The 24,629-nt window shown below is 44.7% G+C and overlaps 1 protein-coding gene across 10 annotated transcripts in view; it reads left to right on the forward strand.

The window, feature by feature from the left end:
* The window catches only part of LOC144756143 (uncharacterized), a 435,391-nt gene that overhangs the window by 363,296 nt on the left and 47,466 nt on the right, over window positions 1-24,629 (forward strand). The window lies entirely within an intron of this gene.

A 24,629-nucleotide genomic window follows, 5' to 3' on the forward strand; every position in this document is an offset into this window, starting at 1 on the left:
GGGAATCAAACGGGCATTTAACTTTGTTTTAAAGTTTATTAATGCAAATTTTGAAAAAATTCTCGACAAGCAACCATTCCAAACATTAATATGACACTCTGACCAATATTATCAATTGGGAGAGTCTTGCCCAACCAGAGCGGGGCTCACGGAGCCTCGCCCAATAGAAGCGCAGCTCACGGAGCCTCGCCCAATCAGAGCGCGGCCCTGTCTATGACGCGTCGGTGTTTGGACCAATGGGAGCGCGGCGGCTATGACGTGGACAGCAGCTGCAGCTCGCAGCTCTCCCCTTCGCCTCTCGCTCGGTAAACAGCCCTTCCTCTACAGAATGTTATTACATTTTCTTGTCACACACATCAGCCCTGTTCTAAACAACAGAGCTATTGTAGCGAGGGAAATTGGGAGTAGTGGGACACTTTCTCGGCAGACAGTGATGATTTTAATCAACCATCGAGCCACAACCAATCCGGTCGCGGCTCCCTTATGACGCTGCGCGTCACCAACCAATGGGTGCGCGGCTATTCTATGACGAGTCGGGGCCTGAGCCAATAGAAAGGCGGCTCCTTCGCTCTCAACTCCGTTTTTAGTTTAATCTTTTTCCTTCGTGTTCAATTGTTTTAACACTGTCAAAACGAAGGAAAGAACAAATCGGGCACTTTTAAATTGAAATAATTTATTTAACTACAATACGGGCATTTTTACTTGTGTATTTGCTTTCAATTTACAATTTTAAAAACGGGGACATTTTAATTTATAAGCAATTTGGATAATTGTGTTAGCACAACCAATCATTGCAAGACCACTTAGATTAATATAATGCTCTCACTTCTTTGTTGTGAGGCTTTAGGCTTTTAACCAATCGGAGCCTAGCTTTAGTATGACGCTCCGGACGCCTTACCCAATCAGAGCGCGGCAACTCTGACGCATGCAGCTGCTGCAGCTTCAGTCTCTCCCCACACGCTCTCACTCGCAAAACCAGCCCCTCCCGTACAATTTTCGATCGGGCAGTTTTCAATGGTTTAAAATAGCGTGCAGTGCTTTTAAGTGCATTTAAACAACGCACAATACTTTACAAAGTCTTAGAATAGTACAGACTTTACCCAAAAACTTCAGAGCGCTCTACAATATTTTAAAACAGCACATTCTTTACCATGAGGGCTCAAAAACGCTTTCCTATTACTTTTTGGACACAATTAATAACTACATAAAGGAAACCATTTGTCTGCTTCTCTAACAAAGAGATAGTTTTATACATACATTCAAGGATACGTGGAATAGACGACGCTATTCTCACAGAATAGTTTCATTTGCTAATAGAGTAATTCTTACCCTACCCTTCTAACAAATATCAATCATTCACGCACTTCCAGACAGAAAACCCTGATCATGCACACACGAATTCTTGGTAGGACTTGAACCAACCACAAAAAACGTCAGGCGTTGATAAGAATAGACAACGCTATTTTACCCTTCTCTCAAGCTTGAATAAATCCTACTACTCTTTTCACAGAAAGTTTTAAAACAGGCAACAAGTCCCTATACTTAATGCTACAATTTCATAGGCAATCCTCACTATACATTCAACCATGTATATCTATAGTCCCTAAACTTGTGTTGTACGTCCACAACACGTGATATATTCTATACCACAATTTTGAAACAGACAAATGCACTGTGTAACTCTTCTAGCTACACTACTCTTGCCATGGCAAACCAGGAGTTTTTCACAGCTGGAAAAACCCTTAAAGATTACATACTACACATAACAATCTGACAAAATCAAAACTCAACATTTGTTAAACATCAATCCTATGTCTATACCTACATATATGTAACATGTATGTCAAAAACAACATGTAACCGTACGAATGCTACCATAAATTGATCCAGCGCTCTCACTAAAATATTGCACAAATGACACTATCTACTACTACCAAACTTACAATACAACACTAGGCCCATATCAACATTAGAGCGACTGAATCATGAGGCGATAAGATCTAAATATGTTGTTTAAACTATCCACAATAATCAAGACCAGCTTGTCATTTTAGAAAGTTTATTTTAAACACATCTAGAAAAACTTAGGTTTTGGTATTTTATTAAGCAAGCATTAGAAAATGTCATAAAGAAAGATTTATTCAGTATTAATAAAAAGAGCATAAATCAAGAATTATTATTCATTAGCAGAAATAAGTAAAATTAAGCTTTTCCAAAATCCTAACTATCTCTCTGTCTCTACCCTCATCACCTAGTAATAAAGTAATTAATAAAAAAACACCTTTCCTCACGTGTAAAGTCCATCAGCATAACACGTCCTCCAGAATTTCTCGAGCGTAAGCCAACTATATGTTCTCTGAACCCATTCTTATACCCTAAATTAAGCTGAGCTAACTATTTTTCACATTCCAGCAGACGAATTCTAGTTCTCCATTGGCTGAGCCACCTCGTACCACAGTAAACTGTGACACCTCCTTCTTACATGCCCGGGCAAATTCACTAGTTCATTGTTCATGTAGAAATCTTGGCAGCTCTTCCTTAGGCTGCTACATTTTGTAGCGAAAGCACGATTCTTCCTTTCAACCTTGAGCCTGTCCGCTCTGAACTCCCGTGGCACGTTAGCAAACGTTAGCAAATTTCTCCAAAGAGTCATCTTTTTAGCAGTTCTTTCCAAAACCTTTCAAAATAAAAGCTCAGAGTCTTTTTCCATCCTTTCAGAATTATTTTCACTTGAGCCATTTTCATCAATAGGCCTCTTTTCAAAGAGCGTCAATTTTCTGCGCCACTTCTCCTGCGCCACTTTTAAAAGTGTACTATTTTTCTGCAGCCATCTCTAAGCTTCATTTGTAAAACTATTATATAAACAAACACAAAGAATAATTAATGAAAGAAATACAGTTTGTTCTGTTGCCTCCCATCATTGCTAAAAATTAACCCATTAGTCTAAATTACCTAGCAGTAAAGCACAAATAAAGCAGCATTTTATATCTACCATTCTTCATTGAATCCAGCAGGGTTCTTTATGCACCTATAGAGAATATATTGACACCACATAGACAAGGGAAGCAAAATAAGCACATGCCATTATTTTAAAAACAGCTGCTATTAGTTATGACATAACAATATACAAGATTAATTTATTATTTTCCACATACATGAGAATGCAACATAATGCACATTTATGAGCACACATGTTAGTTTCCCGCGTGTTCTGTGAAAATGCAACTTTAAACTAGATTGAATTAGTACACACACAGCACAAATTGTTAGCATTATTAATTTATTTATGGAAGTGTGACTTCACGAGTTTAAACAGATTTCTGTTTTCTATCTCGCTCTATCAACGTGACCCGCTTTTGTGGTCACGTGACCTCACCATGCACTGGGAAGAAACCGAAGTGGTTTCACTAGTCGATCAAGCCCTTGAATTTTCGCCTATTACATTCGCAAGCGAATGATAATAGGCGAAACCTAAAAACAATAGATGGGTGGTTTTTTGGGGGGTGGGGAGGGGGCATCACCTATCAATAGCCAAGCTAGCTTGAAGCCAGTGGCATGGTGAGCACAGCAACCAGATCACAGTGCAAATCAGACCCTGTACATATTCATCACCTTAATGTCCATAGGGCCGGTGGCCTAGATACCCCCTCTTAATAGCCCACTACCCTGCTTGACCTACTAAGTACGCCGTTTAACGAACTCATTGATCACTCTGAACTCAACCTCTTCTCTGATCACACCGCCATATATTGTACTAATGTTCGCTTCCCCCCTTTATCTAAGCCCGGTAAACAAACCCTGTTTTCATTCTTCCTGCCCTAAATTGTATGGCTTTTCTCTCGCTATATTGTATGACTCTTTGCTGTGCCTACTGAAAACCAGGTAAACGATGTACATGTAATTCTTGTAAAGCCGTACCCTGTGGTTATAGCTCATGTAATCAATCTTTATGTAATTCTTGTAAAGTGCTCGGATCCGCTTGGGTCTAGTACGTGCTACAAAAAACTCAAATAAATAAAAGCTATAACTGTCTCCCCTACACCCCAAGTCACCACCTCCATTAGCAAGTCTGGACACCACTCCACGTCCCTACCTACCTCAAATCATCACCTTCATTTGCAAGTTTGGACACCCCCCTCTGTCTAGCTCAAACCATCACCTCCACTTGCAAGTATGCACAACCTTTCTACCTAACTCAAACCATCCCCAGACTAGCTACCTCCTCTCCTTTGTTCAAAATATCTTTCAACTTACTAGTCTGGCCACCTCCTCTACTAATCTCAAAGCATCACCTCCAACTGCTTGCCTGGCCACCTACTCTACCTAGCTCAAACCATCACCTCCACTTAAAAGTCTGAACACCCCCCTCCTACCTCAAACCATCCCCTTCACTTGCAGGCCTGGACACATCATCTAACTCCAACTATCACCGCCACCTGCAGGTCTGGACACCCCCTCTACTTGGCTCAAACCATCACCTACACTTGCAAGTCTAGACACCTCCTCTACTCTGTTCAAAATATCACCTCCACTTGAAAGTCTGGACACCTCCTACCTCAAACCATCACCTCCACTTGCAACTATGTACACCCCCTCTCCCTAGCTCAAACCATCACCTCCACTTGCATATCTGGACACCTGCCTCTCCCTAGCTCAAACCATCACCTCCACTTGTAGGTCTGGACACCTCCCCTACCTAACTCAAACCATCACCTCCAATTGCAAGCCTAGTTAAAACCACCTCTCCCTAAACCCAAAGCCACCACCTCCACTAGCAATCCCAGAAAAAGCTTCCTCGGTTTGCTGCAGAAAACGTTTAGCTCTGGATAAACATAGAAGCTGTCAAGATGGAGTTAATCCTCCAAGAGATATTGTACTCAACTTGCAGATTTATGCATACTGCTTGCCAAGATCAAAAGCAGTAGGAAGTAGTGAGAAGGTGGACATTAATGAGTATTGAGCAAAGCTAATGATTGTGGCTTTAAGGAGCTTGAGCATAAAATACAGGCCTGAACAAATGAAGTTTGCATACATTAGTAAGTGAAGATTGTGTGCTTTTATTTAAGTATTTGTTAATCGCTGCTTGTGAAGGGGCTGTAATTAACATGAATACTACATTAAAGCACACAATATGCCCCGCACCACACTTTACTAACAGAGTACAGCAAGTTTAAAAACACAGAGTGCACTTTCAGAATAAATTGAAAGTACATGCTGTGTTATTAAACTTGCTGTACTCTTTTGTGAGTAAAGCGCGGTGTAGAGTAGATTGTGTACTTTTATTTAAGTATTCATGTTTTTTTTTTTATTTCAAATCTATTTTATTGAAGATTAGATAAAATTGAAAATAAAGACAGTACAATAAATCTTCCAGAATATAGATGGATATAGCATTGGCAAAAGATACCTACAATAATCAAATCAAAGAAGGAGGAAAAAAGAGGATAGATGAAAGGAGGAAAGAAGAGAGAGATAAGAGAGAGGACAGATGTACCCATATATCACTAGCGATTGGTTCACAGGAGCTTGGGTCGCGGTGTAGGCGACACTAAGTACATAGCAAAGCATATACATTAAAACAAATTAAATTCTATATAGACAGGCAGTCCTTTGGAGTGTGCATCCGTTGAGGCGTGCATCATGGGGGCTCAAAGTGGGAGGATGATGCATCTAGGGAGGCCCACAGTTTGTTGTTCGAAGGCTTCCACTTGGTCGACTGTAGTGCCGGGTTGTCCGCCCCTCTCAAGAAGGAAAGCCATTCCAGCCACAATTTAAAGTTGACTTCAGTAAAATTTTTCCACTTATATAGAATGACCTTACACGCCAGTGTTAACATGATATCAAGCAATTGTCTGTCATGGATGTCCGGTAATTGTGTTTCGAAAGGGCCTAAGATGACATATATAAATTCCTGCACAGGTGAGATTCCGAATACCTTATGGATGTATGCAAATATTTTTTCCCAAAATGACTTTAACAGGGGACAATCAAAAAGCATGTGTGCCAAGTCTCCAGGTGCTTCCTGGCAGTTCCAACAATTAGGCGTATCCCTCAGTTTACATGTAAACAATTTCTGAGGTGTCCAGAACACTCTGTTCAGCAACATGTATTTCGTTTGACATAGAATCGGGGATACCTTGTTTGTTAATGCAGTATTGTGTAGTACCTCCCAGTCTATTGGTATACCTGTCGAATTAGGTTCCGAATCCCACTTACTTTCCATTAACTTGTGTGGTTTCTTGGGCAGGGGGAGTAGCAGTTTATATATTCTAGATACAAAATGGTCAGCATGGTACAATAGTCGGAGACGGGTCAGCAACCATGGTAAGTCCGTGGTGAGGGCACGCTTAGAGATAGCGGCTTTCAATTTCAAGAACTGGTAGAATTCTATGGGTGGCAAATTACATTTCTTTTGTAGTGTTGAGAAGGGTAGGGGCCTACCATGTTCATAGAGGTCATTCACCATGTGGATACCACGTGTAGCCCACACCTCCCAACAAAGGGTCTTTCCCTCTATCCGAAACATAGGGTTATACCATAACGAGACTAGGGTGGATTTCTTAATCACCGATGCAGTTTTATGTGATTGGTCAAGCCTGAGGAGTGCTCTTCTAGTGTTTAGTAGGATGTATTTGGAGTGGGGTACGTGGGTCAAATCCATGCTGAGGAGAGCTGAGAGGGGTGCATGTGCCATTAACGACCGCTCGATAGATAGCCAAACTGGGGTATAAGATGTAGAGTCAACCAGCCAAAGGGCCCCCTGCTTACAGAGGAAGGCCGTCTGGTAGTTCTTGAACTAGGGCAGGCCCAGGCCGCCTTTTTCTTTTGCCAATTGTAACTTTTTTAGTGATATCCTGGCTTTTTTCCCCCGCCACAGGAACTCTCCAAACAACCTGTCCACTTTTTTGATGAATTCGTCCGAGAAAGTCATTGGGAGCATGCAGGCCAGGTAATTAACTAGAGGTGTGCACATCATTTTAAGAGTTTCAACCCTACCCCACCAGGACAGAAATTTGGGTGACCAGCTATCTAATAGTGTAGATATCTTTTTTAACTTTAATTCTTCATTCACTTTCAGCGTCGTTATTAAGTCTTTCTCAAAGTCTAAGCCCAGATATTTAAAAGCTTTTGGTTGCCATGTAAGGCCAGATGAGCCCAGTATTTCTTTACCCCCGATGTTGTTGAGTAGCTTGACTTCTGTTTTGTCCTTATTCAGTTTGTACCCTGAAACTTTAGAGAACCCATCAATTGTGTCCATTAAAGCCGGGATAGCCTCATCAGCCTTTTCCGTCAGAATCAGCACATCATCGGCATATGCGGTTAGCTTTACATTACAGTCATCAAATGAAATACCAGCAATGGCTTCATTAGTTCGGATATGGCATAGAAAGGGTTCTATAGCTAGCAAGAACAAAGATGGAGATAGTGGGCAGCCTTGCCTTGTTCCCTGTTTCAAGCAGAAGGAAGAGGAGAAGGAGCCACCCGCCCTAATCTTAGCAGTAGGGCCGGCATACAGAGCCATTACAAGTTTAATGATTGTCTTCCCTAGATTAAATTTGCGTAGAACTGCCTCAAGGAAGGTCCAATCTACCTTGTCAAAGGCTTTTTCAGCGTCTAGTGTGACTGCTACGGTGGGGGTATTCAACAGTTTTGCTTTTTCTAGGGCATGGGCTAATACTCTGGTGTTATCGCTAGACAGTCTATGTTTTAAGAAACCAGACTGAGATGGGTGTATGAGGGCAGGAAGAACTTTTTGTAAGCGGGCTGATAAGATCATGGCTAATAATTTACAATCTAAATTAATCAGGGAGATCGGCCTATAGTTTTTTGGTAGCGACGGGTCCTTGCCATCTTTTGGTAGAACTGCGATAGTTGCCTCTGCCAACGTGCCCCTCACTGCACCTGATTCCGTGAATTCGTGGAAGAGGTTCAGAAGGGGGGTGACCAAATCTGTGGCAAAGCTTTTGTAGAATTTAGCCGTAAAGCCATCAGGGCCTGGTGCTTTCCCACATTTCAATCCCCTGATTGCTTTTTCCACCTCAGAAGCCGAAATCGGTTCATTAAGGCTGTGTTGGTCTTCTAGCCCTAGTATTGGGAGGTCACACTCCTGTAAATATTCCTGAATCTTGCCCTCCTCAACCGATTTATTTTTAGCATACAGGTCTTCATAGAAGTCTTTAAAGACCTCTGTTATTTTTTGAGGGTCCGAATGGCCTACTCCCGCAGAGTCCCTTATGACATTAATAGTATTTTTTTGCACTTTGAAATTCAGGTATGCCGCCAGGCTCTTACCAGCCTTATTGGATTCACAGAGATTAAATCTTCGCCTTCTGTCCAGCCATACCCCCCGCTCTTTCGCTCACCAGCTTGTTATATTCGTATTTTCTGTTAGTCATGGTATTAAGTGTCTCCCGATTCCTTGTCAGTTGGTGTCTGTTTTCCAGATTAGCTATCTCTATTTCTAACGCTTCCAATTTTGCATTGCAATCTCTGTTCATTGCTGAACGGATTTTGATGCACACCCCCCTCAGGGTACTTTTCAAAGCCTCCCATCGCACTAGATCTGAGGTGTCCCCCCTCCTGTTAATCTCCAAATATGACCGAATAGCTGTTTGGATGTCAGTTATATTTTGTTCCTTGTGTAAGATTTCCTCATTGAGTCTCCATGACGTTTGTTTTGGGGACGGTGTGATATTACTAAGGGATAGAGATATACATGAGTGGTCTGACAGTACTCTTGGCTCAATTGACGTATCCTCTATTCTTGCAACGCCATTTTGTGTAATGAAAATATAGTCGATGCGGGAGTACGAATCATGAGGAGAAGAGTAAAATGTGTAGTCCCTGTCAGTAGGGTTTTGTATTCTCCACGTATCAATCAGATTGAACCGTTGACATAATTTGATGAATGCATTATGTGATTTGTTCGGTTTAAACACACACTTCGAATCCCTGTCTAGGGCAGGGTCAAACGGAAGATTAAAGTCCCCCCCCTAGCACATGTATTGCCGTATCAGGTATCGTCTCATTCTTTGTGATAAAAAATTCCGTGTTGTCCTTGGCAAGCTTTACTGTGACCCAGCGTCCCTTTTCGTCTGATGAGGAAGACAGTAATTCTATCTTTGATCTTTTTGATAATAGTATCAGGACCCCATTCTTTTTACCAAGTGCACTTGACCCCACAACCTCCGGATAAAACTTGTTGCGCAGAGTATAGAACTGTTTAACGTCTAGTTTGGTCTCTTGCAGCATAACAATGTCCCCCTTCTGCCTGCGCACATAGTCTAATATCTTCTGTTTTTTTACGGGTTGATTCAAACCTTTAACATTCATAGACAGAATCTTTAGTTGGTTAAGTGAGGCCGTCCCAAGCGGGGTGGAGAGCGTTGGATATGACATTTATACTAATGTATGTATCATAAATGCTTTATGATATCTAAAAAGTGACGCTCCTGTTGGCGCTTCATGTGAGGAGTATCCTGCTTTGACCCTTATGGGGCAAGACAGACAGAACCCATGAGCAGACGTTCGGGCGCCCAGTGATAGAACACGAATGGTCTGATTATGGGTATGTAGATACAGCTCGTGCATGATACAACTTGTCCAGTCAAGAGAAAAGGGATAGGTTAGAGGAGAAAGGAATAGCGAAGAAAGGGGAAGAAGAATGAGAAGAGAAAGCAAAAGAAAAAGAAAAAATACAAACCATAACATACAATACACATCCCCCCCTCTCCCCCACATCCCCCCTCCCCACCCTCCCCAACTGTAGTGCAGAAGCATGGCGACGTGAGGAAAATCGCAGTAGCCCTCCCGCCTAAACTAGTCTTGTGTAGACATTGGAATAGTTATGCACAGTGCATAATACTTATTAACACTTACGTAAGCAGAAAAACATTGACATAGTGTGGTGAACCCACATGAGGCCAAAAAGACTTCCCAGGTACATTCCTGCTAGCCAGAGATAATCTAGAATACTTCCTTAGCTTTATAACAAAAGAACTGTAAGTAAACTGTGAGTAAAAGCAGTATAAAGCACAACACGGCCCACTGGAAGGTATTACAGCTTCCTATCCTTCATCAATTGCCTTAAGGGCTAGTAGACTCCGGGTCTATTCAGTAATGATAAGTAGCCTAGCAAAGTAGCCTAGCACAATTAAATTCTGGGCCTATACAATAATGATAAGTAACCTAGCAAAGTAGTCTAGCAAAAGCAATAAAGTACCAGTGAGCAAGCACTTAGTCAGTTTGTCCATGTAACACAATTTTATCTATGAAAAATGACTAAACACAGTTCCAAGCAGAGAATTAGTTCGTTAAGGGGAACTATATCAAGGAATCAGGGCAAAATAGTGTGCCATCATTTATCATCGTTAGCCAAAATAGTAGGTAGTACGTTGTAATCTAATGCAACTCACGATACAACTCCCCGTTATAGGGAGATGACTCGAATGCAAGACCCAGCTTGTTAGTTGTTAGGGTCATAAAGTCAGTGAGTGAGTCCATACGAGTGGTGACGGTCCGTTGTATGCGTCTACTCCATAGCGATCATTTATATCCTGAAGCCGAGGCCATCATATTATCCGGGTTATTGGTGTCCATGTCGCTTTCATCAAGTTCTCCGAGCATGCGTTTGAGTTTCATGGGATCCGTAAAGATGTGAGACGTTCCCCGTATCGTTACTCTATATTTCGCCGGACCCACAAAACCAAATAGATATCCCCTAGACTTCAGCTGTGGTCGTAGGGCCAAGAATGCCTTTCTTACTTCTACCGTCTCTTTACTATAATCTTGAGAGATATAGATCTTTGCGTCTCTCCATAAGATATGATTCTGTTTTCGAACAAAGGCGAGTATTTGCTCCACATGCTGGTATCGTAATGGCTTACAGATGATGGGCCTGGGACCTTTTTGCGTCTTATTAATTCTTCCAGGAACCCTGTGTGCTCTGTCAAACTCTAGGGGGTTAGTGAAAGTCAAATTAGTGGCCTGAGCAAACCACGACTCCAAGAACTGGATGCACGACCCTTCTGAATCCTCTGATCCTTCCGGAATCCCGAAAATGCGTAGGTTTCCTCTCCTATTTCTATCTTCCAATTCAGCCAGTCGTCGAGCGGTTTGATCAGAGGAGATATGTAGGTGTTTTAGAGCAGCACAAGTCTTGACCTCGATATCCTCCAAGCGACTAATCCTGGATTCCGTTTCCGTTAGACGAGCATTAGTGTCCCTAATGTCTTGACGTATCGCCACCACTTCCTCCTTGGTGGTCTTAGCCAAATCTTTTACCTCGTCCAGCCTGTTTAAGATCATATCAAGAGCTTCTGTAGTAACTTTCTTCGTCTTGTTCGGTGATCCCGGGTTCGAATGGTCTGATTTGAGTCTTTTCAGGGAGTTCTGATCTTTGATATCCATCCTGAGTGGTGCTTCGGAAGCTTCGAAAGCTTTTGCCCCAGGTGTGTAAAGCAGAGGCGGTCGATATTTATAGGACTGACGCAGACACGTTAGCGTAGGTAGAAGGTTGTGGATTAGATGAGGACCAGTTCAGCAGACTGGCTGAGGCATAGAGGCTCCCACTAGCAAAGAGATTGGATTGTTGCGTGGGATTTAAGGCCTGGTATGTTCCAGAGAGATCCGCCCTGAAGATTGCCACTCGTCCAATACAGTGTCAGCTAATGCCAAGCCTCAATAACACATGGATCTGAGGATATTTCGCATATGATCATCCAGCTTACAGGACACATAGGACACACATCAGTCACGAAGCGCCACAGTGAAGATCAAGGAGTTGCCGTAGGACGCCCTTCTAGGTTCACTCAGACTCACACATGGCTTCATGGGAGAAGTCACGCTATTAGGGGTATTTGCGCCACTTTCAGACGGTGCACATTTGTTAGGCCTTCATTGTGGGTCAGGATTGTGTGCCCCCGATTTTCCACAGATAATAATACTGCCAATGGTGTTGCAATGTTGCCTCTCATTCATGTAGTCGATATAATAGGAGCTAGTCACACTCGATCTGTGTATTTATGAAGATGGCGGCCGCCATCTTGGTAAAGGTGCAGTACATACAGAGTCCCCACATGGCGGGCCGGGCTGGGCTGCACTCACTTGTCCGTAGTTCACCGGGTTCAGGGCAGATTCTGCCGATCAAATCTCTTCCAGACCTCCGCGTCCCCCGCGTTTCAAGAGCGCCGTGTATCCGCAGCCACCCACAGCTCCTCGGTGATCGCGCGCTGCATACCGCTCTCACTCTCTCATTGGACACGCGGCAGAGAGCTTCCAAAGTCCCGCTCGACGATTCTCCGGTTTCGGAGCAGCTCCAATCACGAAAGTCGGCTCACCGCATTCCAGGGATATTCCGATCACTAATTCTGCTTTCACATTGCAGATGTGATCGGAGGAACGCGTTCCAATGTCCGGTTTGGGAACTCGTTGCGGGAGGAGAGACGCCTTAAACCGCCATCTTCCTCGGCGTCCAAGCCACGCCCCCAAACTTAAGTATTCATGTTAATCACAGCTTGTGAAGGGGCTGTGATTAACATGAATACTTAAACTAAAGCACACAATATGCCCCGCACCGCACTTTATTAAAAGCACGAAGCCCCCAGCCAGACAGCCAGGCTTACCTGCACTCCGGGCCGAGTCCTGACTCTTCCTCTGTCCACGCCACATCGGAAGTGTCCCTTTTTCGCGCCTCTTGCTTTTTTAAAGCGGCGGCGCCAACTCTTCTGGATATCCTGTGAGTGAGCGTGCTCCAAAGGGCAGTGCGCGCTCGCAGGAAGAGACTTACTTACTGGGAACAGTGCTCATAGGTATGGTTGAGAGGCTTGCGCCACTGGAGGGTCAAGAAAAGTGATGCTCTAATAAATAAGCCCCAAACTATTCTGGGTTGTACTTATGAAGGCTTGCCACACTTTTACGCCACCATTTCGTCACCTTTTTGTGACTCTGTGACGGTGTCAATAATGCGGCATGTTGCGCAATATTTACAAAGTGACGCATCTAAGCAGATGTGCCTGCGCTACATTATACCTGTGTCAGGTATGAAATGAAATTAAATTAAATTAAATGAAATGAAAATGCGTTTTATAGAGCGCAGATTAGTTGCCCGGAGGCGTCCAAGCGCTGAGATTGCGAGGAGTTCTGACCAGCAGGGCGAGTGATATGGAAATAAAGTAAACCTATTTATTAAACAAAAAAGTTTTAAGATGCCTCCTGAAGGAGGGCAAGTCTGGATTAGACCTTAATTGAAGGGGTAGGCTGTTCCACAGCTTAGCAGCATTAAGAGCAAAAGAGCGGCCTCCTGCTCTGGCACGGTTAACTTTGGGCACGATGGCAAGGAACGTGCTAGCAGAGCGTAACTTTCTGCTGGGGAGGTAAGGGGTAATTAAAGGACGATTAGTCATTTTGGGCAACTGGCCCATTGATCAATGGGCAATACAAAGGGACTTGAAACTAATCCTGTCCCTAACGGGGAGCCAATGCAATTTTATTAATCCAGGTTTAGCAGAAGACCTACTAGGAATTTGAAGCAGAGTGCGGACTGCACAATTTTGAATCACTTGCAGTTTCCGCAGTGTGAAATCAGCGGCTCCAAGATACAGTGCGTTTCCGAAGTCCAACCTAGAGTGGATCAATCCCTGTACAACAATTTGTTTGGATTGAAATGGTAGTAGGGGCAGAATCCTCCTCAACATTCTGATAAGGCCAAAACAGGTGGCAGACAACTTGACAGCCTGGTAGTCTAGCATTAAAGATCTGTCCAGCCAGATGCCCAAGCTCTTAATGGCATCCTTTGGGACTGGGGGGGGGGGGGCCTAGGCAGGCTGGCCAGATGGAGCCCAGCGAGGACGGAGCCGGACGTCCTAGCATCATGACCTCTGTCTTGTCCCCGTTGAGTTTGAGACAGGACAGGGTCATCCAGCTGTTCACTTCGCTCAGGCAACCAGCCAGATCTACCATGGCCGCCGGGCCCTCAGCTCGCGTCAAAGAGACCACCAACTGGGTATCGTCCGCGTAGGTTACGATCTTAATACCATACGGACGGACGATACCTGCCAGCGGTCTCATGTAGACGTTAAACAACGTCGGGCTGAGCGAGGAGCCCTGTGGGACTCCACAGCCCAGTGGTCTACTGGTGGAGATGGTGTTTCCCTCAAAGACCTGGAAAGTTCTATTAGACAGGAATGACCTGAGCCATTTCAGCGCTCCCCCTTGAATCCCGATGTCATGGAGACGCTGCAGTAAGATTTCATGATTCACAGTGTCAAAAGCGGCACTCAGATCGAGGAGGATGACTGCCACCGATCCTCCCCGATCCAAGATGCCTCTTGTTTACTCCATAACTGATAACAATGCAGATTCTGTCCCATGTTTGGGGCGAAAACCGGTTTGTGAGGGGTCAAGCAGTTTATTATTTTCTAGGAAATTAGTCAGAAGATTGTTGATATATTTTTCCAGAATCTTGCTGACCCAGGGGAGCAGGGAAATGGGGCGGTAGTTGTTAAAGTTGTTAGTGTCCATATTGGGTTTCTTCACAAGTGCCCTCACCCTAGCTTCTTTCCATGCTGGTGGAACCATGTTGGTGGCAATTGAGGCATTGAGTACCTCCAGCATAGCAGGGAGGATAATGTGGCTAACAGCCTTTAAGGCACTCGGGGGGGGGGGGGGGCGGGGTCACTAGCAGAACCCGATTTAACCTGCGCCATTAGAGTGGCCAGTCGGTCCAGGTGTAGCAGAGGGAACTCATCCAACACAGATGACAGATTGTTTGTTATATTTTGCTTGGAGTGCTCCAGGATGTCCGCTGAGGCATTTAAGAGAGTGGTTGGAAAGGAGGAGTAAATGAGGTCCACTTTGTTATAAAAAAAAGTCGGCTAGCTCATTACATCGGACTTGTAAATCATCACTATTTACAGGGGGCTGGGGGAGTTTAGTGAGGCTTTTTACAATCGGATAGATCTCCTTGGAATTGGAGCTGGCTTCGGAGATCTTTTGTGTATACTATTGAGTTTGTACTTTCTTGATTTCTGTCTTGTAGTCTCTGATAGATTTCCTATACAAAATTGTATCTGGGTCGGTGTATCCCAAACGCCATTTCCTCTCTAGCCTTTTGCACCTACGTTTAAAATCCCTGAGCTCCTCAGGTATAATATTTGCAGGGTCGTAGAAGTGATGCAGTGAAATCTGAGATTTCACTGCAACACTTCTAGGACGCTACTGTCTCCATATCTCTCACCTGGCTCACAGCAGGCGTGAGACTTACACAGGCCCTTTCACATAATGCTTGCCCCATGTGAAAGGACACATTGCTGGAGTTGCGTCTGTTTTCAGACACACCCCCAAGCAATTTGTTAATTTGCTCCTAGAGATACGTTAGAAATACTGACGTATCTGTAATTCCTTACAACATGGTGCGCCGTAAATTAAATGCAGCACATCCATTGTCACAAGGAGGGCACAGTGAAAACTGTTGTATCGCTTTGTCGCAGCGATGCAACCATTTTCATAAAGGAGGCACTGTACGTTTATTAGGTCTTTCACCATCAGGTGTCTACATAAAATATAATGGGCAGCGTAAATGAAAAATAAATTACAAAGTTGTTACTCAGTGGGAAATGCACTGTAGTACATTATGTAACCTCTATTAGTTAATGTACTGCAGAGGTCTGCGTGTTCTGCGTGTAACCAGAGAGCCACAGAATTACATCTTGGTTGGTTCAGTGGAGAATAGCGATGTGTATTTTTAGTGCTGCGAGTTCACAGCCTGTGACCGAAAGCACTGTGAATATGCAAGTCATTATTTTATACTTACATTACCCACAGTGTAAGATAGAATGCTGCAAAAGGTGGAAATAGTTTTACGATAAAATGGTGCTGCCAAAACGTAGATTTTTAGTAATACCGGAGTGTATGTAATGCAAACTTGTTTTCCATAGCTGTCCCTTCAACACCTTTTTAGGGGTACTAAGGGGTGTGTGAATGCAACTAAATTTAAAAGCAAGCACTTCCCAGCACAGTTGTTAATGCTTTGCACTTCCACTCATAAACCAAATCTTTGTCATCACAAAGCTTGGAGTCATTTGATTAATTAAAGCCAGAACTGCTCCCAAGTATCGCTAACACTTTTACATTTGCATTTCATTCAGAGAAGCAGCTGATAACGATCTAAATTAGCCATCCCAGGAATGCTGTCTTTTTTTTCAAAAGAAAGTACATGTTTTGAATTGCAGGGTTAAGTGAAGCTGGGGAATGCGCGACCCCCTTGCCAGGGTTCCAGGGCCCTCCCGGGTGTCGCGCCCTCAGATTGAAGACCTCTGGCTTAGCACTACCCTCTGATGAGCCTAAACTGCTTGCCCTCACAACCACAAAGAGAGCATTGTGTTATCATTTTTGCCTCTATAAGACAATAGGGGTTTGCCTGGGCTCCCTACAAAGTCTACCTCATTTTTAGGTTTCGCCTCGCCGAAAGCTGCGCAAGCAGACTTTCGCGCAGGGCGAAATCTTATGTCTAGAGATGTGTACTCATGTCCCGCCCCTCTGTTCCATTGGCTAGCTCCATAAATGGAGGCTAGCCATTGGAACAGAGATCTGTCCGTCATGGCCGGAGCAGATTCGTGGGCGTTCCGGCCATTTTTACTCATCCCACCCCCTTGCGATCGTCATGCGGCTGTGTTTTATTTTTATTTTTTTACAGCTTTGTTTTCCACCATTTCGGAAGTGTCCTTTGTAGGGGTGGGTTGCGCGATGTCCCACTGTCCGTTCCCGCCCCCCTCCCGCTGTCCGTGTGCCCGTTCCTGCCCCCCCTCCCGCTGTCCGTGTGCCCGTTCTGCCCCCCCTCCCGCTGTTCGTCTTCCCGCCCCCCCTCCCGCTGTCCGTGTGCCCGTAGGTGCTTGTTATGCTGCTCTGGCAAAAACAAATCCGCTGATGCCTTGTTGTTCATTCCTCTGGTCTACTACCATCTCGGGCTCCGTTTCTTCCTTCCTCTGGTTTTTATCCTTTATTTCAGCATTGCGAAGGTTTGGTTGACTTTGGGCGGCACATCTTTACTTTGTTTGTGGAAAAGAGCGATATTTATTAATTTGGTGACTGCTGTGCCCAGAGTCGATGACTTTTCTCACAGTGCATGTACATTATTTTGAGAGAAAACATTGTTCATGAAGTTTTGGGATCCCACCCCTGCTCAGAGCGCTGTTTGTGGTCAGGTGTTCACAGCTTAGCGAATTTAGGAATTTAATTGGTCTCAAGTCCTGATAGGGGTAATAATACTGGAGGTGTGCTACCGCGCTATCCAACCACCGTACGTCCTTTGTTCTGCAGTGAGGAGCAGTGAAGAATTTCGGGGTCCAGAACGTAATATCCGGTGTTTCTACACTGAAATGGCAGGTTAAGTGATATTGCTCCAGAGTAAGCCAACGTTCACCAGTTTCGACAGCTCCGGGTTTCCTCACATATACTTTCCCAGAACCCATCATGGCGTATGGTGCACAGTGCCAGAGGCGTGGGTGCGGTGTTCGTTTGACTGCTGCCTCCGCTCGGAACTCCTTCACGTTTTCTCGAGAGCCTGCGTGTAACTCTGCAGGGTTAGATATGCCCCTACAATATTGAGGTCTATTGCTTAATATTGTAAGTGCTAGGGAAGCCATAGAGAGTACATGGGCTGGAAACTTGACAACTCTGTTACACAGCATCATGATGGCTCCCCTAAACACAGGAGTGTTTGGTGCCACACTACTTCTCTCAATTAATCCACACTGATTCCAGTGTGGAATGCATTGTACCACGTACCCAGAGGGCACCTCAGGGGTGCCCCCTGAAAACCTCCCAACCCTGTTTGTGGTCTATCACCGACTGTAGGAAGCCAGCCACCACCAGACATGTTTCTGTACCCCTGGGGAGAGAGCCCTGCTCTCTGGGACCAGAAACCATGCACATCCTGGGCAGAGGTATCACACCTAATTCCCCAGGATGGGCCAGTGCTCGAAGGGGGAAACTTCAAAGGTCTGCTGCCTTTATAATGCAACCCCAGCCTCTGCTGCTAGTAGCAGATGGCAGCCCCCGGTTTACAACCCCACTTTGGGCGAAAACCCAGCGGGAACATTTGGAGGTGTGCCTACCTCTGCAACTATACCCCTAAGGTGGAAGAGGCAAGGTGAAGCACATCTTTCAGTTCCCGCCATCTTGAAGAGGGGGAGATCCCTCCAATCAGGGCTAGGTCTAGGCCCCCCTCCCACAGGAGGGTGGCATAATAGAGGGTGTGGTTACCCCAGGTAAGGTGCCCATTGGCCCTACATGCTACCCCCTAAAACAACCATAAATATAGTATTTACGTGGCTCCCCCAGACCTGGAAACTAGATCTGCGATGAACTATGAAGAAAGAAGACATCCCTGCAGAGGAAGCCTGTAGATGACTTCTGCTTTTGCCTCAGCCCCATCAGTCTGGCTCCAGCTCCAACGAACCTGCAACTTGTGTTGCAGCCAGTGACCTCTGACACCCCTGGGAGGACTGCTGCCTTGAACAAAGACTCCAATCTCACGTGGACAGCAGACCTGTCCAGATGAAACCAACAGCAAAGACTCTGGATCCAGGTGGATCCACGACTTGTCCAAACAGAAGGGGGCCCCCCAGGTATAGAATGTAGGCAGGTTCACGGGGGGAAAAATACACAGGCAATTAAGTAAAGAAGAACCCTGCCTAAATATTTTTATATTTCCCTATCAAGGGTCCTAGATATTGATTATGAGCATGGAACAACCCAAAAGATAATCAAGGAGCAGAAACCATGATGCGTAAAAAATTATTTTATTATTTATTTTTATTTTTATTTTTCTTTCCCCCTCCCCCCCCTTTTTTTTCTTAGGGTTCGAAGGTGATACAAAGATTCAGAGATCATTTCATTCAAATGGACATTAGAATCAATCTAAAATATACACATTAGATACTCAACATATTTAGTCCCACAAGTAGCACTCAATCTCACACTCATAACGACACATTCTTCATTCACTCCCATACGACATATCTCGATCGCAGATCAACATATCATCACAATATTACATTAGCGGCAGTGGATGTGTAGATGACAAGATGACAAATTAACTCATCCAACAGGGCAAAGATGGGGGCAGGGAACACAGGTTGGATAGGAGATGGAAGAAAACAATCCTTTTGCCCACAAAATAAACGCCAACGCGCGTTTCGGTGTCCGGCCCGTTCGGGGCCACAACTTCGTCAGGGCGGTGATGTAATACGGAGTGGGGGACAAAATATCTGTGAAATAAAGACATATAAATACATATATCAAAAAGGATGAAAATACATCACACATCTTTTAAAATTGGTCGTTCATTGTACCTCTCACATCAAATGTATCGTCAACTTTATTAGGCGTTCCATGTTCTAGGATACTAGTTCATATGTTAAACTATTCAAGAGACAAGCAATTGGGGCCCACTCTGCACCCGATGCCAGGGCCGGACTGGGAACCCAAAGCAGCCCTGGCAAATTTTGTCAGACCAGCCCCCGTATGTTGTATGTTATGTAGCGAGTGAGTACAGCAAGCGAGCCCCGACTACTAGAAATAGTTTGGGGGATTCTCCTGCCAAGAAAATATGTGCATTCTACAACACATTTTTCATCATATATTCAATGGTGTTAGCTTTTAAAGCATAGTAAATGACAGGCTTACAGTGGACCCGGATATGAAAATCTTCATTGGGGCGCTTCAATGATTTCCTCACTATCACCCGCCAACAGTGCCACTCATCTGTTCATAGCACCTCTCTCGTGTATTTCTTTTGTTTTACAGCGCTTCTCGTACCACATTATGGTGGTGAACCACTTTACATCAAACCCACATAGAGATAATGAATAATAAATGTGTAAGTCGGTGTATAGAAAATGTTACATAAGATCAAGAGCACTACGAGGTGCAGGCATTTTTTTTAAGAGTGCTTGGACTAGTGTTGCACAAAATCAGGATTCAAAACGTAACTCAGGGTTACATTTACTATTAAGAATTTGTTTCCACACAAACAAACCCTTTTTAGAAACATTAGACAACGAAAGACTGGAAAAAACATAACTTACTAACCGGTACCATGCAGTTTGCATGCCGCTCTTTAATGACAATTTATAGCTCACTCTGCCTGATTAGTATTGTAACTTATGAACTGCACAGTAACAAAAGGATCTCTGTGACAAAAGAAGTAACCCACAGAGCTATGCACATAACATACATTTATTTGATCTGTGTGGTACACATTCTATGCTGCAGGCATATTAACACTCTGCGCTACCTTAGAGGAGTTAAAACTGCCACTAGACAAAACTCCAGCATGAAGATTAATCACCACATAAATCTTGACACATTTATTGTCACTTGATATTCAAAGAACTCTGCAGCCAGTTCTTTTAAAACTATGCCACATTTCAATACACAGGGAGGCTGGAAACTAAAGTGAGTGCTGTGTGGTTTATGCTGGTCTACTGATTTTGTTACTGGGCCCCGAAAGTGCAGCACTGCAAAACATGCCCCCCAGTAACAAAATAGGCCTCCACGATTCCAGCCTCCCGTGGAAACGCCCGATGCTCAGTCCAGCCTTGTCCACTGGCTGATGACGGCTGAAATGCCAGAAACCGGTCCCAGGATGCTTGTTTCCGGTCCAGGGAAGACATGGCTTTGGCAGTTCGGGCTGGACTGTTCCCATGAGGCACAGGGTCAGACTGATTTGCTTATGGCCATGTCTGAACTGGAGTGCCGGAGTGAGCTAAAGAATGGTAATGGATTTAACCCAGATCAGTTGACTGGGGGTGAGTGTTTGATTTGGTCAAACGCTCCGTTCATCATCCCCTTTTGTATCACAACCTTGTCTACTGCCAGAGTCTGAGTGGCACTACTGCCCAGTGAAGTCTCCGCAGTGACCAGGATTCCGAATCCAGCGTTGGCGGACCTCTCCTGACCCCCCCACGACAGCACCTGCAGTGTGAATCTGAGCAGCCCCTCCAACCGCGACCTGCCCGGTAAGAAGATTTCTGACGTCTAAAGGCACCCCTGCACCGCAGTCCCTGGGCCTTTTTCCAAAAAGAAGAAACTCCATAGGATTACCCAACGCTGTGTTTGCACCCTGCACCTGGCTGCCCTGTGCCGCTGTGGTGTATGTTTGGTGCTGCTTTGTGCCCCCCCCCCCCCCCCCCCCCCCCCCCCAGTTCTGGTCCTAACAGCCAAAGTTTGACCCCTGCAACTGTTCAACTTTCCCATTAGGCCGAATTCCCATTTTGACCTCTGTACCCGGCCGCCCCAGTGCTACTGGAGTTGCAGTATTGGTACTTACCTATTCCTTGCCCACTGCTGCCCTTTGATCCCGAAGACTGGAATAGTAAGTTGCATAGTTACCTGACTAACTACAAAACTGTTTTCCCCATAGGATAACATTGAACTATTCTGAAAATATTTGTGTGTTGATTTTTCAAAGTGCAAAGTATTTTTAATTAAAAACGTACTTACCTTATTGCAAAGATCTTGGTCTTAAAATAAAGTACAAAGAAAGTGTAATTCTAAATTGGTCTGGGTCTCCTCAGTGAGTTGTGTGTCCATAAGTGATCACTGTTGTGCAATAAATGTCTGTTAGGCCTAAGGCTACTCGCCCACACTACCACTAATAGAGCACTTTGGATTTTACATTGAGCCCAATCCACTTTTGGGGAACCCCTGCACTCTGTGCATGGTATTACTGCCTAGTGGCAATAACATATACAGAGCCAGGTTCATACAGTTGGTAACCCAGAAGACCATTTTAATTCACCCCTTCATCTCTTCTGAAGAAAAGAATCACTCCCAAAAAATCAGGCTTTGACGCATACCTGTGATGCACTAGGTATCTCAGGTGGGACCCCAGTATTGAAGCATGCCATAACTAGGTTGGTTGGTGAGGGGTCTTTTAAGAAAACCTAAAGGCGTTTTTTTCACACTGTGTAAGGGATATCCTTGAGATATTTGGTAGAATTGCTTGCTCCACTTTGTTTTGGAATCACCAGAACAGTACCTGGCTGGACAAACTTATCAAGTAACCAGTGCTGATAATGTGAGGAAGGTTCATTCCATGGCTATGGTGTCCTAACAGTGGGGAGGGGTTACTGGCCAAAAGAAGATGTGTGTGTCCTCTGCAATTCCTGCTAAATGTGAGCTAGGGAATGATGTGGAGTCCTCAGCATGGGCTGAGGTAGAGCTAAGATCCCATGCAGCCGTGCTGGGAATCCCTGATAGGGTGTGCATAAAAACCAGCGCACAGAACAAAGCCTAGGGTAAAAAAGAGGAGTTGGAGTTTGGAATAATGGCCCAACCCTTTAAGAAAAAAGGTAACAAGTCTGGGAAACCAACTTCTGAACAGTCACAAACACAGGTCCCCTCTCCTCAGGGAGAAGACCTGCCAGTCCCAGAGGGAACTGAGCCCCAGGAACTTGGGTCTAACACAGCAGAGCTCCTGGGCTGAGGGGGGCTGTTTGCAGGAGTGCCAATGCAAGAATCATGTTGTGATGTGACTTGGAAGAGTTTGCATGCATTCACACAGCATTATTGCCTGGAATCAGTACAGCGCAGTGATGCAGCAGTTGGACAGGTTTAACTACACCACTTATTTCAATAAGGGGAACCTCTTATTTGTGTTGGCTTATATCTTTATGCAAATTTTAATATATGATATATATATATATTTTTACTGTATGTAATATGTTGCATGTATATTTTTTCTACCCACCATCTGCTAGTTGTGCTAATACTATAAGGTATACAAATACAGTAACTGCTTGTTATATTGATGCAACCATGTGAATCGACGAAAAATCCAATACTGGAGAAAAAAATAAGTTACTTACCTGTAACTGTAGTTCTTCAGTATTGGTATGTTTCATACATGCACATGCGGAACACCCTCCTCCCATGAGCACTCCCGTTAAAGCTCTGGATTATTTTATTCCCACTTGTGCTTGAAAATCTGAGGGATTCAGCCTCATTTTGGAGTGTTGAGGGTACTATCACCTGATTGGCTAAAGTTTTAAGTTTTGGACCTTTTATAAAATCGACGTAGGCTATGTAAAACAAACATAGATTATTAGACAGGTAAGTAACTAATTTTCTTCCCTATCAGGCTAGACCCTCCCCTGAGGTGGGCTGCCTGATGTGAGCGCAAAACTTAGAATCCCACCATCTTGGTTTTGGTGGAATTAGGCTCACTGGGTCAGGGTTATGCCCACTTCCCGCAGGAAGTGGTAATATAGGGGGTGTAGTCACCTTAAAAGTACATGGGCCTTTGGCTACTACCTTTCACTCCCCTTATCGTCCCTAAATTGATTATTTAGGAGGCACCCTTGTTGCCAGGGAATTAAATTTGATGGATCCAAAAGAAGAGGACAAAGAAGAGCAGTGAGTAACAAGAACTGAAACCTGCTATGGACATTTAGCGCCAAACCCTGTCTGCTTGCACCGGTCTGGACAATCGTGACGCATGCTGCAGCTGAGCCTCTGTCACAAACCCTGGTAGACTGCCACCCCTTCGCAAATTGCCAGCAATCTCCGTTGGAGAAGAGGAGCTAATACCCTGCAGTCCCCAGGCACCGAAGAAGCAGAGTCTGGTACACCATGTTGTCCCTCCTTGGCCAGCCAGACGCAGCAGCCACCCATGAAGAGGTACCTGTGCTCTTGAAGGTCAGATCTGTGTCTCCACGAAGTGGGAGGACATCTGGACCACACAGAACCAATACCGAGGGTACCAAACCCCTTGCAGCATCTAAGGCCTGTTTAAGTCCAGTCTTGACTCTAACAGCCCAGAGACCGAGCAGCCGTCAAGGGACGTCAGCACTGCAGAGACCCACTAACTGAGTGCCAAGATCTTTGCACCCTCAGCCAGCGAGACCAACAACGACAAGGGCCTTTGACACACAGAGCCCATCCTATTTACTTTGCACCTGAGCGTCCTGGCCCAGGTTCCTGAGAACCAGCTGTGGCCCCTTGCTCTCAGGACCTAGAGAACTGGCTGTGACCGCTTGCTCCCAGGACTCTTGTGACCCAACCCCCCTCCTCCCACCCCTTTTGGAGCTTTCAGACTTGTCCCCAAGTTCCTCTTTGCAGCCTGTTCCAGGTGACTCTTCTTTCCACCGGCATAGCGCACAAAGCTACCAATCCGACCAGCACCTCTGCACCAGGACGCCCCATGGCAGTTAGCGAGTAACTGCTGGTGTTAATTTTTACCTTGGCCCCCTAAGTAGATCCCCAGACACCGAACGCAAGTAACTGTATGCAACATATGCCTTTATTCCCCATAGGAAAGCATTGCTGCGTAAATACGAATTTAAGTGAACATTATACTTCCCTGTAAAAATCAATATTTAAAAAACTATTTACTTGATAACGAAGTTCTTGGTATTGAAATTTATATAGAAATATGAGTTATTTTTCTAAATTGGTTTCATATTTATTCTTGTGTGTGCCTCATTTATTGCCTCTGAGTGGAACAAATGCATAGCCTAACTGATGAGCCTAACTGCTTGCCCACACTACTACAGAAGAGAGCCTTTAGTGTTATCATTTTTGCCTCTGTAAACCAATGGGTGTTTGCCTGGATTCTCTACGCAGTT

This window comes from Lissotriton helveticus, chromosome 5_1 (assembly GCF_964261635.1).
Source record: "Lissotriton helveticus chromosome 5_1, aLisHel1.1, whole genome shotgun sequence".
NCBI classification, from domain to species: domain Eukaryota; kingdom Metazoa; phylum Chordata; class Amphibia; order Caudata; family Salamandridae; genus Lissotriton; species Lissotriton helveticus.